Consider the following 15941-nt stretch of genomic DNA (forward strand, 5'->3'; position numbering starts at 1 on the left):
CTATGTATCTAGAGTGTTGAGGTTTTTTTATTTAGAAGATCGCTTTCTTAGCTATTAAAATTCTTATGGCATTTTTATTACAGTAGTCAGTGTTTGTTTATTGTAATGCTAATGAATGCTTTTGAGTTTGGTTGAGCTTTTCCAGTAGGATGGTTCAAGAATGATTTTAACAATGGAAGTTTGCAAACGGATTGTCATCACATTGACTAATTTTTCTGGGTATTTTGAATAAACGTCTTTAAAATTGCTGAGATATTATGCTCTAGAAAATGACTTGAGTGGTCTGAAGTAACAGCTTTTCATTTGGGTTATGAGCCTTAATATTCACTTACAGCATCAACTCTAGTATTTTCAGAAATGCTATTATGAGCCATTCGGAATTTTAAAAGCATTCATAAATAAAAGCATACTAGAATAGTTCCAATTGGCTGGATAAGTAATGTACATTTTAAAAATTAAAATAAAATAATATCAAAATGCATACACACTTTGGTTAAATAGAGTAACTGTCCTTCGAGTCATTCAAATACATTCTTCCTCATATTGAGTGAGCCTTTCAAATATGTTGCTTTTGCATTTTATAACAAATAGTACACTAGAACTAGCAAATGCCAGGAATAGGAGTAAAGATTTCAAATAAAAAGAGAAAATTACTTGACTATTTTCATGAAGAGTAAAAATCTAACACCTATTGCCATTTGGTTTTTAAGAAGCTTTATATATGAAGGACACTGAAGTGAAAAATATACAAAGGAATCAAAAACATTATTATTTTGTATTCAACATAGTAGTGTTTGGAAAGAATTGAATTAGATTACATAGACTGAAACTTAATTGAGCAATTGCTATTTCTTTTAGTGTCTCATATATTCAGAAACTTAATAATAGAAGAAATAACAAATATCCTTATTTTCTGAAATGAAAAATTCTCAATCCATATCCCCTCCCCCCATGATTCAAGAATTCTGAAGTCTGTGTGACCCACTCTGCCTATCCTTGTCCAGATCTCTGTGGTCCTTTTCACAGCATGAATATGTTTTACTTCTGTGCCAGGTGGGACCATGGGAATCTGTGTTAAGAGTCCTTATTTCCATTGGTACACAGGCTGCCATCACTATTTGAGGTTCTCCCTGGCCCTAGTGTGTTGGTACAAATGGAAAACAAAACTCCTTTTCCAGCCCAGCAATACCTGTGTCCTCTCAGGCTCAGAATCTGGCCACCTCTATCCTTTCAGATGCTCACTTCTATCCCTCCCCTTCCTGAGCAGCCTCATCTCCTTTCCAAATGAACATTTCAAGATGGCGTCAGGTAGCTCTTTAAAATAGCTATAAATTACCACTGGGGAAAGCGAAGCAAGAACCAAGAGGTTTAGCTTCTCTTTCATTCTTTCTATTCTAACAGTAAGAATAAATCAATATTTTAATGGGTCTATAAATTATATATATTTCCTCAACTCATATTTCTTTATTTCTCACAAAACTCTTGCAACACACATTGCTATTCTGCAGACTCAAGAATGACACTGAGAAAGTCTAGTTGTCTTGCCTAAGGTCACAAAACTAGAAGACACAGCAAAGCTGGGATTGAAACCCAACTCTGTGACTCAAGCCTCTCCGATTTGGTAAAAAAGGTTTCAGATTGTATGGATGAGCCAATGAAGGACAAGGTGCTATTACTTTAATGACTACAGAACAAGAATTTCAATCCCAGTATTTAGTATCTGTAGTAAGTAGAATAATGGCACTGCAAAGATACCCACATCCTAATCCCTTGAACCTGTCAATATGTCAGGTGACAAGGTAAAAAGGAATTAAGGTTGCAGATGGAATTAAGGCTGCTAATCAGCTGACGCTGAGGTGGGAAAACTATCCCAGGTTACCCAGGCAGGCCCACGTGATCACAAGAGTCCTTAAACATGGATGAAGAGGGCAGAAAAGTGTCAGTGTGACATGATATGAGAAGGACTCAGTCAGCCATTGCTGGCTGTGAAGATGGAAGGAAGCGGCAAAGAAAGGATGCAGGCAGCCTTTAGGAGCTTACAAAGGCAAGAAAATGGAGACTCCCCTAGGGTTTCTGGAAAGACATGACCCTCTGCTGACATCTCTATTTCAGCCCAGTGAAACCTGTTCTACACTTCAGAATCCCAGAACTGTAAGATACCTTTGTGCTGTTTTTAACCCCTAAGCTGATGGTAATTTGTTATAGTAGCCATAAGAAACTATTACAGAGTCTCTATCGATTTTGTGGTTTTAAAATATTACAAGCAAAATTAGCAAATAATGCATCCCCCCCCAAAAAAAAAATCAAAGACGTTAGTATTCTGCTATCATTAAGAAATCCTTGTGACACCTGGGTGGCTCAGTTGGTTAAGCCGCTGCCTTTGGCTCAGGTTGTGATCCCAGGGTCCTGGGATCGAGTCCCACATCGGACTCCTTGATCAGTGCGGAGCCTGCTTCTCTCTCTGCCTCTGCCTGATGCACTGCTTGCTTGTGCACTCGCTCGTTCTCTCTCTCTCTCTCTCTCTCTGACAAATAAATAAATAAATAAATAACATCTTTAAAAAACAAAAACAAATTCTCAACCTAGGGACACCTGGGTGGCTCAGTCCATAAATTAAGCATTTGCCTTTGGCTCAGGTCAGCTCAGGTCGTAGTGATCCCTGATCCTGGGGAACTTGGATCATGCCCCATAGGGATGCCTGCTTGGTGGAGAGTCTGCTTCTCCCTCTGCCCCTCCACCCCACAACTCTTGCTGTGTGAAATAAATAAAATCTTAAAAAAAAAAAAATTCTCAGCCCAAAGCTATACTAAAAATACACAAAATTTCCAAAGTTTTTCTTTTTTACATTATTCTGGCCATATAATTATTCAATCAGCAATTATTTATGGAACACCTATTATTAACTTGGTATTGAGGAGATTGATGGGGGGCAAAATAGACAAAGTTTCTCTTCTTCATAGATTTCTGATCAGAAAAGTCTCAAAATTTATTTCATTGAGTGTTATTTTATGTGAAAATTGGTCAAGTAGAATGAGAGTTCTAAAAGAAATTCAGTCCAGTGAACTCTGGATCAAATGAAGAGGTGCCGGAGAAACAGAAATGGGGTCAGCCCCAGAGCCTTTCTTCCGGTTTACCCTTTCAGCCGAGGATCTCATTAATGCTTCTGTTTTCTCTTTTCCAGAATCACTGTGCAATCTCCTCCTTGTTCCTCAAGATGAGTCCTAAAGTGGATTTGGTCTTGACAGGCTTTCTTCTTTCTTGCTGCTTCAGTATCTTTTAATATTTTCACTGCTAACCACTGAATTAGAGTAACTTCAACAACAAAGCCAAGAGGTAAAATTTAAAAGCCTACAATGTTCTTATAACTGTAGGCTTTGACTCCATTTCTATAACTTAAGGCATTCCCCTGCTAACTCAGAGAGGGGTTCAGATAGTAACTGCGATATAATTAAGACCTAAGTGAAGATTCAAGGTAGAACAAAAGCTACCCCTGTGACCTGAAATGGGCAATTGTGTTTCTGAGGTTCTCCCAAGAGATGGCATTGAAATTCACTAGGGGTCTCAATAATTATGTCCTTTGGGTACTTCCTTTGTAGGACATCAATTAAAGGGCAATTCTAGGAGGCTTAAGTCAAGAAGGCCATTTTCAAACTTATTTTGACTATAACCCAGAGGAAAAGGTAGATTTTAATTTGTGATCTATTATGCATTCATAACTGAAACAAAAGTTTCATAAACAACACTTATTCCTTATACCAAACGATTTATTTTAATTTTTTTAAATTCTATTTTATTGTAATGATGCTGGCTGGTCACAACCTGTAATTTTCAAAACACTGCAGTGAGCTATCATAGGGACTGGTTACACAATGGGAAAACACCGTACCCACCATCAGTAATTCTGGGGACGAGTCCTGGCTTCAACACTTCTTAGCTGTGCAAGTAACGTCAAGTTATTTAATGTTTCTGATTGTGCTTCCTGTTATCTAATTTGTGAATATTTCTATTTCAGAGGGGAGGGGCAGGATCCAAAGATTCCATAGTGTAATGTACAATGTTAGCTCCCACACAGCATGAGTTTCATGTCTTCTGTTCACCAGTGTATTCAGTGCTGTGCTGAAGTCCCCTCTCACAAGCTCACAAGACTGAGTTCTGTACATCTTCTCCCAGCTCTTCATTCAGGGACAATCTGTTGATAACTTGAAATCAGCCATCATGAGAGCATTTACACCAGAGAAAACAGCAAGTGCTACAAAGCCAGCCCCACACCCCACATTTACTAGCACACTCCTGCCTGTATCCCAAGCACCTGTGACAGTGCTCGACCTGTTGGCTCTTAATAGACAGTCACCAAATGAATACATGGAAAAATGAATATAAAACATTTAATAACAACAAATGATATCACCATCAGGAAATATACATTAATAGAAATGGCCTTGGGGACTGCTTTGTTGAAAAAGAGTCACCGAAGAAATTGCCTTAAAGGAAGTCTTTCTAATAAAATAAATGGTGTCAAATGACCTCATTTCCTGTTCTTTCACTGTAGAACCAGTGAGTTAAATGGTGATTAGAAAAAAAAAAAAGCTATTATGATTTTTTTAATAGCTTCCCCCTTCATTCCTACCTTTGTCTCAGCTGCAAGGGACTGACTTATAAAATGTCAAAAATCAATTATGTTGTGCAGCAGACAAACCCCAAATATAATTTGTACACGTTTTCTTCCAATGGTGTTGAGAAGATGGGAAGTTTGCAGGCTAGTACTAGGTGAGAATAACGGAGAAATAAAGACCACTTCCATTCAGCAATACACACTATCCAATTAAAAATAAATAGAATATCACATTAAAACATTTTCTGATCCTTCCTCGTATCTCCTAAGACTTCTTCTCCTAAGACTTCCTTCCCATATTATCACCTTCTCCAAAAAGACTTTTTCACAGAGAAAGAATGTGTGTCCCTCTCCTATGGGCTTCCATGGTTTAATATATGTGCTTGGGAGTATCTACTATGTATTTATCATATAAAGCCCAACATAATTGCCTGTAATTACCTGTCTGCCCCCACGTGGGCAAGTGAAGTTTAATGACTTTCTTTTCTTTGTAATTCGACACTCAGAGTAATGATTCTACCTTCTAGAGTGCCTGGCACATAATAGGAGTTCAGTAATGTTCACTGAATTCATGATCAAATTATATATTCATCAGTTAATGAATAGTGCTTTTGTTACGGAACCTGGACTGGATCCTGATGGAAGAACCAAGTGGCACTCAGAGACTTTAGAGGATTGGAGGTTTATTTAGCACCGGTGGGCTCAGAAGAGACTGTTCTCCAAAGGTCTGAGCCCTGAGCACAAGCAGGGAGAGTAATTTATACTCTTCTACTTCTGCCTATTTGGTACTTTTGGAGCACATGGGAAATGGGGTAGAAAAGAAGAACCCAGAAGGGCTTTGAGACAGGGACTGGAATTCCCTTGCTGGTTTGGTCGGCCATCTTAGAGTATAGTTTTTCCCTTATCATTCCCCACTTTGATGCCCCTTTAAATACCTAGTTTAGAGAGCATCATTTTCATCTACTATGGGCCAATAGCCCTGCAGGGCTGGTATCTGGGCAGTATCTTGTTTGTAACAGTGCAGTGTTTTCTATGAACTTAGCAATCCATCCTAAGGTTTCTGAGCTTGCCCGACAACCAATAACAAGTTTCTGGAAGTAAGTCCAATCAGAAAGGGCAGCAGCATAAAGTCCAACTCCTGAGGTGAGGGATATCACTCCAAAGATAGCCAGGGACCACAGCAAACAGATGTCCATCAGTTCGTGGGGTCTTGCTAAGGGTGGAGGTGGAGTGAATCCTTAGGGTCTGATTGGGCTTTCCACTGGTATGATTTGTCCAACTGGTGAGCCTTCTTTACTCTAAAGTGGTGGACCATTGAGTGACACCTGAGACCTTGAGGGCAGTAGGGATGGTCAGAACAATAGTGTGGGGCCCTGCCCACTGTGGATTGAAGGGGTCCTTTTTAAAGATTCTCAGGAGATGCACCTTAGAGTTTTTCCCAGGGCTTGGAGGTGTTAGAATACTTTTGTTGTTGTTGTTAGAATACTTCTAAGTTTCCAATCTGTTCGAGATCTCTTCTAAGCCTGCTCATTACAGGGGGTGGCCTGCCATAGAGCCTTTGAGATGAATTATAGCTATGGTAATATTTTAAATCCAGTTGACTAGAATAAACAAGATCAGTGACCTCTGACAGTTAATGATCTGTAGAAGTATGATGTTCAGGTTCAGGCATAAGTGTAGATGCATTTAAAGTCTAACAGGTTTTAGGTATTATTTCAGGCATATCTGTAAGTGTAGCCTGGTTTTTCATAAGTCAGCCTCCATCATCCATTGGTGGCCTTTGGTCTCCAAGACACTCTGGACCTGATGTGAAGTCATTACAGTCAGTGACTGTCCCACATGGAGTTTTCAGGATCCTTTTATCAGGAGCACTGTTGTTGCTTAGCTAAAGCCTTTGTTTGCAATTGTAACTCAGCAGAGGTGGCTTCTAAGATAAATACGACTGTGAGAAATGAGACAAGAAAGACTTCTTTGGGGTAAAGTGTTAATATCCTAACTGTAAGGAACCATTGGCAAGTGGGGGAAAATTTATCAAGAGTTTAAGGGCATTCCCAAGTACATTATCCAATCCAATCATAAAGAAAGTGGGGTCATCTATTATCTCCACAAATCCATAGTTAACCCTGTGGAGTGGGGTATGCTCTGGCTATTAGGGAATGATTTCATTATCCCATCCACAAAGAATTGGTCAAGGGGATAAGTTATACAATTGTGGGGAATTGATCTTATTTTCCAGTTGCTTAATCATGTGCCACGGGGTCCTGTTATTATCATTCCCATAGAATAAAAAGCAAGAAGGTTGTCTAAACCGAGCTATTATGCAACTTCTCTGTTGTTTACCTCAAGTTGTCTAGCTTAGGTAAACAACAAACATTTAAAGACAATCAAATCTAGAATTTAACATCCACAAAGGTGGGTTATTTTTTTCTTAAAGATTTTATTTATTTATTTGACAGAGAGAGATCACAAGTAGGCAGAGAAGTAGGCAGAGAGAGAGGAGGAAGCAGGCTCCCTGCTGAGCAGAGAGCCCAATGCAGGGTTCCATCCCAGGACCCTGGGATCATGACCTGAGCTGAAGGCAGAGGCTTTAACCCACTAAGCCACCCATGCGCCCCCAAGGTGGGTTATTTAAATGTAATTTTTCTCTCTAAAATGACCCTCATATCCAGAGATAGCCAAATCAAGACTAATTTATTTGAAAAACAAGTGCAGGTTTAACAAATTTGGCCTAATTATTTACATAAGCTCAGCAAGAACAGTGAGTGATCATATAGATCTTTTAGAATCTGCTTTGCTGGAACTTTTTTTTTTTTAAGATTTTATTTATTTATTTGACAGAGAGAGAGATCACAAGTAGGCAGAGAGGCAGGCAGAGAGAGAGGGGGACGCAGGCTCACTGCTGAGCAAAAAGCCCAATGTGGACTCAATCCCAGGACCTGAGATCATGACCTGAGCCGAAGGCAGAGGCTTAACCCACTGAGCCACCCAGGCACCCTGCTTTACTGGAACTTTATAAGGAATTTCTAGGTTGAACTTTTAGTACCTCTCCAGGCCAGAAGCCAAGCCAAGACCTTGCCATCAGACATGACTACAATACCTATAAGGTTTGGGCAAATTCCTCTTTCCAAGATCCCCAAGGTATCCTGAGGTTCCTGCATCTGCCAGGAAGTGGCATTCTTTACTCACCTGGTGAGGCTGCTAGGAACTCTGTAAGCAAGGTATCAGACCAACAGTTCCAAGGGGCTTTATGGCTCCAGATTTTATAAAGTCAACCTCCATTCCTTAAAGCTATTTGATCATATCTGAGTCTATGCATGTCTTTCTTACATATGACATTCCAGTCAAAGCCTTGGTAAAATAACCAATGTTTCCAATGGTGTCCTGTTATAAGAAAAACAGATTCTTATTGAACTTATGCAAATGACTAGGACTGCCATGGAAGAAGATATACCTACTGAGACCTTTTGAGTTTCAGAGGGTTCAGATAGAAAAGTTGAATACTTTAATTTGCTTACAAATGATTATTTTATCATGTTTCTGTAAGTCATAGAAATCTTAAGTTTCCTTAATCAGGAAGAGAGAGTATCAAGGAACCAGCAATGTTTCTCAAACAAGGATCACAAGGGGTGCCTGGGTGGCTCAGTGGGTTAAAGTCTCTACCTTCAGCTCAGGTCATGGGCCCAAGGTCCTGGGATGGCGCCCCACATTGGGCTCTCTGCTCAGTGGGGAGCCTGCTTCCCTCTCTCTCTCTCTCTCTGCCTGCCTCTCTGTCTACTTGTGATTTCTCTGTCAAATTGAAAAAAAAACAAAAACAAACAAACAAACAAAAAAACCAAGGATCACAAAACTATAATTGTCTTTTTAGTTCATTTAGTCCCATGTTACTGATTCTTCAGTTTGAATGCGGCTTTTACTGAGTTCTGGAAGTTCTTACTCATTTCAGTTCTTATCTTAAAGATACTGAATACCTGTATGGTCCTAAAAGGCCTTTATACAAACCTCCTTGAAGATGAAACTCATTTTGCAAGACAATAAGAACAATTATAAATGACAAAAATAACTCAAAAATGGACATTGTTAATAATCTGATAGGAGAGTTCACTATGATACGATTGACAAGGAAACTCAGTTATTATGTGATACATAACATTTCGATAGCCCAAACCAGAATGTTACCTACTGAACAAGCAAGCTTAATTAGTCAACCAAACTTTGTTCTTGATCCAAATCTTGGGGAAGTTTGTTAAAACCTTAGTAAAGTTTTTAAAGCACAGGCCTAAATAGGATTAGGGATGTTAAAGACCTGATAAAGGCAAGATAAAGACAAACTGGTTTTTCTAGGCAGGTGGAGAGAAAACAACTATTTGTATTTTCTTATCAACAGCAGACCAATAATTGGAGAATACTTTGTCTTTTTTAAAAGATAGAAAGCAGACTTTCAATTTTATACCCATGTCCTTTAAAATCCATTCATTTCAATCTTGGTCCGTCCTGATCACAGCAAGAATTCCATTCCAAGGTTTTCCCTCCATAAACCTTCTACAACTTTCCTTTGCATTCAGATTATCCCAAGCAATTTCTTTCCAAACAATCATCTCATTTAGGACAAAATTATTTTCTTTTAACTTCATCAAAAATGCATTCCCATTCCTTATCTTTCTTACATATCTCGTACTTTTTCCACATACAGAGTTGTTTCCATCAGACTTAGTTACAGTTAGCATAATTTTGCACTCTTTAAAAACCTTAATCTCCAGTTAAAGACTAAGTAGCAACCAATCATAAACTGTTACACCAGAATTCTTTAGATGACAAATTTGTGAATCAGTTAAGCACAAAATATGTTTACCAACAGATTTAAATATCCTTAGTTTCTTTGCAATAAGAAGTCAAAAGCACAAACCTATGTCCAGTAATTAATGATTTAACACTTTATCCTCTTTGGAAAAGACCTAGATGTCAAACAAATTTAATTCCATTTGTCATCCAAGAAAAACTTAAAAGTTTCAGGTTACCAAAGACTTTGAAAGCTATTTTAACAATTACCCGTGAAAACTTTGAGACAATTAGCCATCAGTGTAGTCATCTATTTGCTAACAAATTGGAACAGCGATAACACGAGGTTATTTGACCTTCAGTAAACCTTGACAGAATAAGTTTCACAGTTTACTGCTGATAACTTAAAGACATGTCTGTCTTAATTAAACCAACAAACTTACTTTAAATACTGAATTATGTTCCACCTGGATCCTCCCCATTGTCAGTTTTTACCTGAGACAGTGGGGAAATCTGGAGTGGGTTGTGTTAGGTCCAAGGGGTATTCTTCTTGCTCCTTGACAGTGAAGGGAGGAGTCATGGTGCCTGAGGTGCAGAGGGCAGTCTAGAAGCCAGTAATGCAGGCCACACCCAAGGTGGTACAGAAAGGGGAGAAGGGGGATGGGGAAGCAGAGGAGACAAAGTGCTGCCAGAGGACAGAGAAAGGGTTCTGGGTTCAGGAGCTCATCAGCTCCAGAGGAGCAGATACCATGTTTTCCCACCAAAAAGGAGGGGTAGGCAGTCCATGTTGGGCCAGGAAAACAGGGAATTTCCCAAAACAAAGGGAGGTTCAGCAGCTGCTTGGGAATATTCCTTAATATCCCTGACCTGAAAAACACCTGGGATTGTGACCTGAGACCTTTTGAGTTTCAGACGTTTAACCAACTGAGCCACCCAGATTCCCCTCCCCTCTTAAATGTAAGTATGAGAGCTCCTGTTATTTTACAACCAGTTTATGTCTGGATCAAGTTTCCTATGGGCTGTCAGAGCTGCTAAATCAGGTATCTCCCCACACATGCCACTTAGAAGAAGCAGGAGCACTGTCTTCCTGCAGCTCACCTTTAGGCCCCAGGTCAGAGGAGGATTGCGGTCCCTGCACTTCCTGACCAGCTCATCCTTGCCCAGAGCTCATCCCTGTTACTGCCCTTGATGCCCCCAGGCAAGGCCCCCCTGATTGGCTTTGCTTCCTCACAACCTTTGGGCTCTTTTACTTGGGTTACAAATATCCTACTTTTGTCCTTCCTATTAGCACAGAATCAGACTCATGGGGACAGAGTGTGGGCTATCTGAAGCCAAGAATCAATGTATGGGAAGTGGTCAGGGTGTCTGGGAGTCCTGACCGTAATTTTGTAAATGACCTGGACAGTGGGTAGGTTTTAGGGCACCCTCAGAGGGCCAGTCGACCCCAAAGGTGACCCATTCCAATTCACATAATGTGCCTAATTTTCCAGGAGATATTTTGATCCCACAGTCTCCTGAGAATCCCTTCTTAAAATTTTTTTGTATACAGTCTAAGACAAAGCTTCCACCCATGATGAGCAGGGCCTCTCTTGGCCACCCTGTGTATTCCTTCTCTGTATTGCTGGTGTAAAGACAAAGCATGGGTGCCCGTCCAAGAGAGACCTTTCAGATACCCACCTCTCTGCCATCCTGGAGGAGACTTGGTTGCCTCTTGGCCATAGCGAGTCCCTATAAACCCCAGACTGGGTTTGGGTTCGCCATAGACCTTATGAGGTCATCACGGAAACATGTTAGGTCCCACTCGGACTCTGTAAGTTTCTGGGGACCCTATGGGTGCCCGCCCATAGAGCCACAGAATCAGTCTGCCCCACAAGCAGGAATTTTGTAAATTCCTTCCTGTCACCTCTTTCAGGGAGTTCCTGACCTGAGGGATCTACCCCCCCTGGGAGGCCCTACCTGTGAGACCCCTAAGAGGTCTCTGGGAAGTGATCAGTTTCCCCCTCCATGCTGAGGGGTGGGCCTGACTGGTCCTGGGGCCCCAGGCCTTACCAGAATCCAACGTGGGAACCAGGTCCTCAACTGCCAAATATCCTTTGAGTCGGAGGTGGGGGGGGAGGTGGAACAGAGGGACAGGGCTGGTCTGAGCAACTGGCAGGAGACTGCCAAAAATTAGGCAGGGCGTGCATTCTCTGTTAGAATCCCTCATTACATCACCCACCACCATTGCCCCAAACCAGTGGCAACAACAGGCCAACGCAATTGGGTTTCCCGGTCAGGGAACCAAATGTTGTGGAACCTGGACTGGATCCTGACAGAAGAACCAAGCAGCACTTAGAGATTTTGGAGGATTGGAGGTTTATTTAACACTGGTGGGCTCAGAAGAGGTTGTTCTCCAAAGAGCCCCAAGCACAAGCGGGGAGGGTAATTTATACTCTTCTACTTCTGCATATTTGGTACTTTTGGAGCACATGGGAAATGTAGGAAAGAAGAACCCCAAAGGGCTTTGAGACAGGGACTAGAATTCCCTTGCTGGTTTGGTTGGCTATCTTAGAGTACGGTTTTCCCCTTATCACTTTAAACCTTAAAGATAAGCTCAAACTTAGGAAAAGCTAAACAGGTAACAAAGGTAGGCAGGAAGGGAGGGAGGGTGAGAGAGAGAGAAAGAGGGAGGAAGGAAGGAAGGAAGGAATGAAGGAAGGAAGGAAGGAAGGACAGGAAAGGAGATTATCTCCTTGAGTCCAAACCATGCCCATTTCTCTTCAAACTTAATGATGAGGTAGATTTATGATGGCCACAAGCTGTTTGGTGTTTTTTCCAAGGCGTGAGGGAGGACAGGATTCCATGCATAAACTAACCCTGGGAGAGAGTTCAATGACAAATGAGCAGAAATAGGTACATCTCCAGCATTCATTGCATAGTCAAATAGTTTACTGAACAGATACCTGGTTGAGTTTCTTTAGAATCTCTGCTGAAAAGTTCCATCTACTTGCTTAAATCTCAAGGACTCAGTAATGTTTCACTAAATCTCACTGAGAAACTAGTTACATCCATTTTCATTGTTTGAATACATTCATTCAGGGATTGTTTATACTCATTTATATTTAAACACAATTAGATACAATGAATAAGAAGGTCAAACAAATGTGTTTTCACCAATATTTAGTTTAAATGATAAACGCAGAGATTAAATGGCAAAACAAGTAACTAAGCAAAACACATCATTAAATTTCACACAGCTGAACTGGTTTGCTTTCCTTTGTGTTTGCTTGAGTTTATGTTAAAGATGTACAATTTTCTGTGCCCCTTAGATTCTGCCAAATCATAGCAGCCAATAGTCACATTAAATCAATGCATATTCCTCGTCTAAGTCCCTTAGGTGCTGTTGAATTGTAATAAATGCAACTCTCTGCTTTAGTGAGCTGGGCTATGGTCCAGGAGAAAGGAAAATCTTGAATTTAGAGTCTTGGCTTATGCACTGCTCAGTAAGAATTCCAAGTTTTAAAGAAGATGCAACTAACCAGTGCATGTAAATAATGAAACTGGAGCTTGTTTCCACTGGGCATGAGACAGCATACTCAATTTGGGAAATAATTCTTTTTTGTCTTGTTACATTTCAGGTTGTTGTGCTATTACTTTGACGTGTGTTTTATCATGTACTATGCATCTTTGAATCAGTATTTTCGATTGATGCTGCTGTGATTTTATAAAAAAAACTTTAAAATTTTCATTTTTGCTTTTGTTTCCTCTGCCTTTGGAGACATATCTTGAAAGAAGTTGCTGTGGCCAATGTTGAAGAGGTTATTGCCTATGTTTTCCTCTAGGATTCTGATGGATTCCTGCCTCACATTTAGGACTTTTCACAGCAACTTCTTTCAAGATGTGTCTCCAAGGGCAAAGGAAACAAAAGCGAAAATGAACTTTTGGGACTTCATCAAGATCAAAAGCTACTGCACAGCAAAGGAAACAGTTAACAAATCAAAGAGGCAACCCACAGAATGGGAGAAGATATTCGTAAATGACAGTACAGACAAAGGGCTAATATCCAAGATATATAAAGAATTCCTCAAACTCAACACCCACAAAACAGATAATCATGTCAAAAAATGGGCAGAAGACATGAACAGACACTTCTCCAATGAAGACATATAAATGGCTATCAGACACATGAAAAAATATTTATCATCATTAGCCATCAAGGAGATTCAAATCAAACTACACTGAGATACCACCTTACACGTTAGAATGGCCAAAATTAGCAAGACAGGAAACAACATGTGTTGGAGAGGATGTGGAGAAAGGGGAACCCTCTTACACTGTTGGTGGGAATGCAAGTTGGTGCAGCCACTTTGGAAAACAGGGTGGAGATTCCTTAAGAAATTAAAAATAGAGCTTCCCTATGACCCTGCAATTGCACTACTGAGTATTTACCCCAAAGATATAGATGTAGTGAAAAGAATGGCCATCTGTACCCCAATGTTCATAGCAACAATAGCCACAGTCACCAAACTGTGGGAAGAACCAAGTTGCCCTTCAATGGACAAATAGATAAAGAAGATGTGGTCCGTATATACTATGGAGTATTATGCCTCCATCAGAAAGGATGAATACCCAACTTTTGTATCAACATGGATGTGACTGGAGGAGTTATGCTGAGTGAAATAAGTCAAGCAGAGAGAGTGAATTATCATATGGTTTTGCTTATTTGTGGAGCATAAGGGATAACACAGAGGACATGGGGAGATGGAGAGGAGAAGGGAGTTGGGGGGAATTAGAGGGGGAGAGGAACCATGAGAGACTGTGGACTCTGAAAAACAATCTGAGGGTTTTGGAGGGGCGGGGGTGGGAGGTTGGGTGAGCCTGATGGTGGGTATTGTGGAGGGCATGTATTGAATGGAGCACTGGGTGTGGTGCATAAACAATGAATTCTGGAACACTGAAAGGAAATTTTAAAAAATAAATAATTTTTTTTTTAAAACCTTGCAAGCAATTAATCTTTTGTATGATATCTATGGGCTTAAAAAATAAAATATACTCTCTGGTAGTGTAATTATTAGCTGTATCCCTATCAGAGAGTTGAGCCTAAAAAAGCTCCCTTTGGGCACATGGGCAGGGGAATTCCATGAATGGACACAGAATTTTTTTGTTCTAAGCATTTTTGCTTTGCACCAAGAATTTGATCAGAGACTTCTAGATCGATGATTCTTAGTTTTCATTCATTTAAAAATATAATTTTGAACTTCTGAAACATTTTATGATACAAGTTTAATTAGCTATTATCTTAAAATTATAGTTCACATCCATAGTGATAATTAAATAGTAAATGTTTTATCATAAAACTTCCTATAATTTTCCCTGTTAAAGAAAAAGACTATCTGTTTGTGCTGAACTAGTAAGAAAACTGATATGAAAATTAATTAAATTTGAAAACATGGTAGACACAGAAGAGGGTGAACAGTAGATGTCAGTCTATGAAAAAAAGTTCTATTTCATTTCCAGTTTCAAAACATTATGCACTGAGATTTATTTTGAAGCAAAACAGAAAAACAAGAATGAAGTCCATTTCTTCACTTTCACACAGACCCAGACCGTGATCATCTCTTCTCAGCAGCTAGGGAAGACAGAGTTAAAATATCCTAAAGAGCAGGGATTGCCTTCTACTTTTTATTTCTTCTCCTAGAATCTCTTATTTATTTATTCTTCAAATACTGACTGAGTGTCTGGCTCTCTGCTAACCACTGAAAATACTGTGGTGAACTGCAGCTTCCGAAAATGATAGCAGCACTATCTTCCTCCAACATGGTCTTCTACAATGTGACCCAGCTACTGCTCTGTCAGAAGTTGGAGTCTGATTCTTCTGCTCTTCCACTGGGCTTGTCTTAGAACTTGTTCATAACTAAGAGAAGGCAGTAGAAAGGAAAGTGCATGCATTTTGAGACCAGTCATGGATGACAATGCATCTTCTCCCCTGGTTCTCTTAAAAACTTTTGCTCCTGGGAAAGCCAGGCAACATGTTCAGAAGTCCAGCTACCCTAAGGCTGCCTAATGTAGAGACCACATGTAGACACTCCAGCTGACTGTTTTGCTGAGCACAGTCTTCCTGCCATCATCACCCAATCATTAGATGTTGAATGAAGCTGTCTGGGTCCCTGCAGACAGCTGGTCTTAGTCAATGCTACAAGGAGTGGGAAGTTGTCCAGACCCTGCTTAGATTTCTGACCTACATAACCATGGCACAATAAAATGGTTGGTGTAAACTACTAGGATTTGGGATTGCTGTGCTCCAAGAGGTAACCTTAAAAACTGCTATTAATAATAACTAGCATCTATTAGCTCTTCTTTTTTTTTTTTTTAAGATTTTATTTATTTATTTGTCAGAGAGAGAGAGGGAGAGAGAGCAAGCACAGGCAGACAGAATGGTAGGCAGAGGCAGAGGGAGAAGCAGGCTCCCTGATGAGCAAGGAACCCCATGTGGGACTCGATCCCAGGACGCTGGGATCATGACCTGAGCCGAAGGCAGCTGCTTAACCAACTGAGCCACCCAGGCATCCCAATC

The sequence above is a fragment of the Enhydra lutris genome, unplaced genomic scaffold (genome assembly GCF_002288905.1).
Source record: "Enhydra lutris kenyoni isolate GAN:26980312 unplaced genomic scaffold, ASM228890v2 scaffoldscaffold9, whole genome shotgun sequence".
Taxonomy (NCBI): domain Eukaryota; kingdom Metazoa; phylum Chordata; class Mammalia; order Carnivora; family Mustelidae; genus Enhydra; species Enhydra lutris.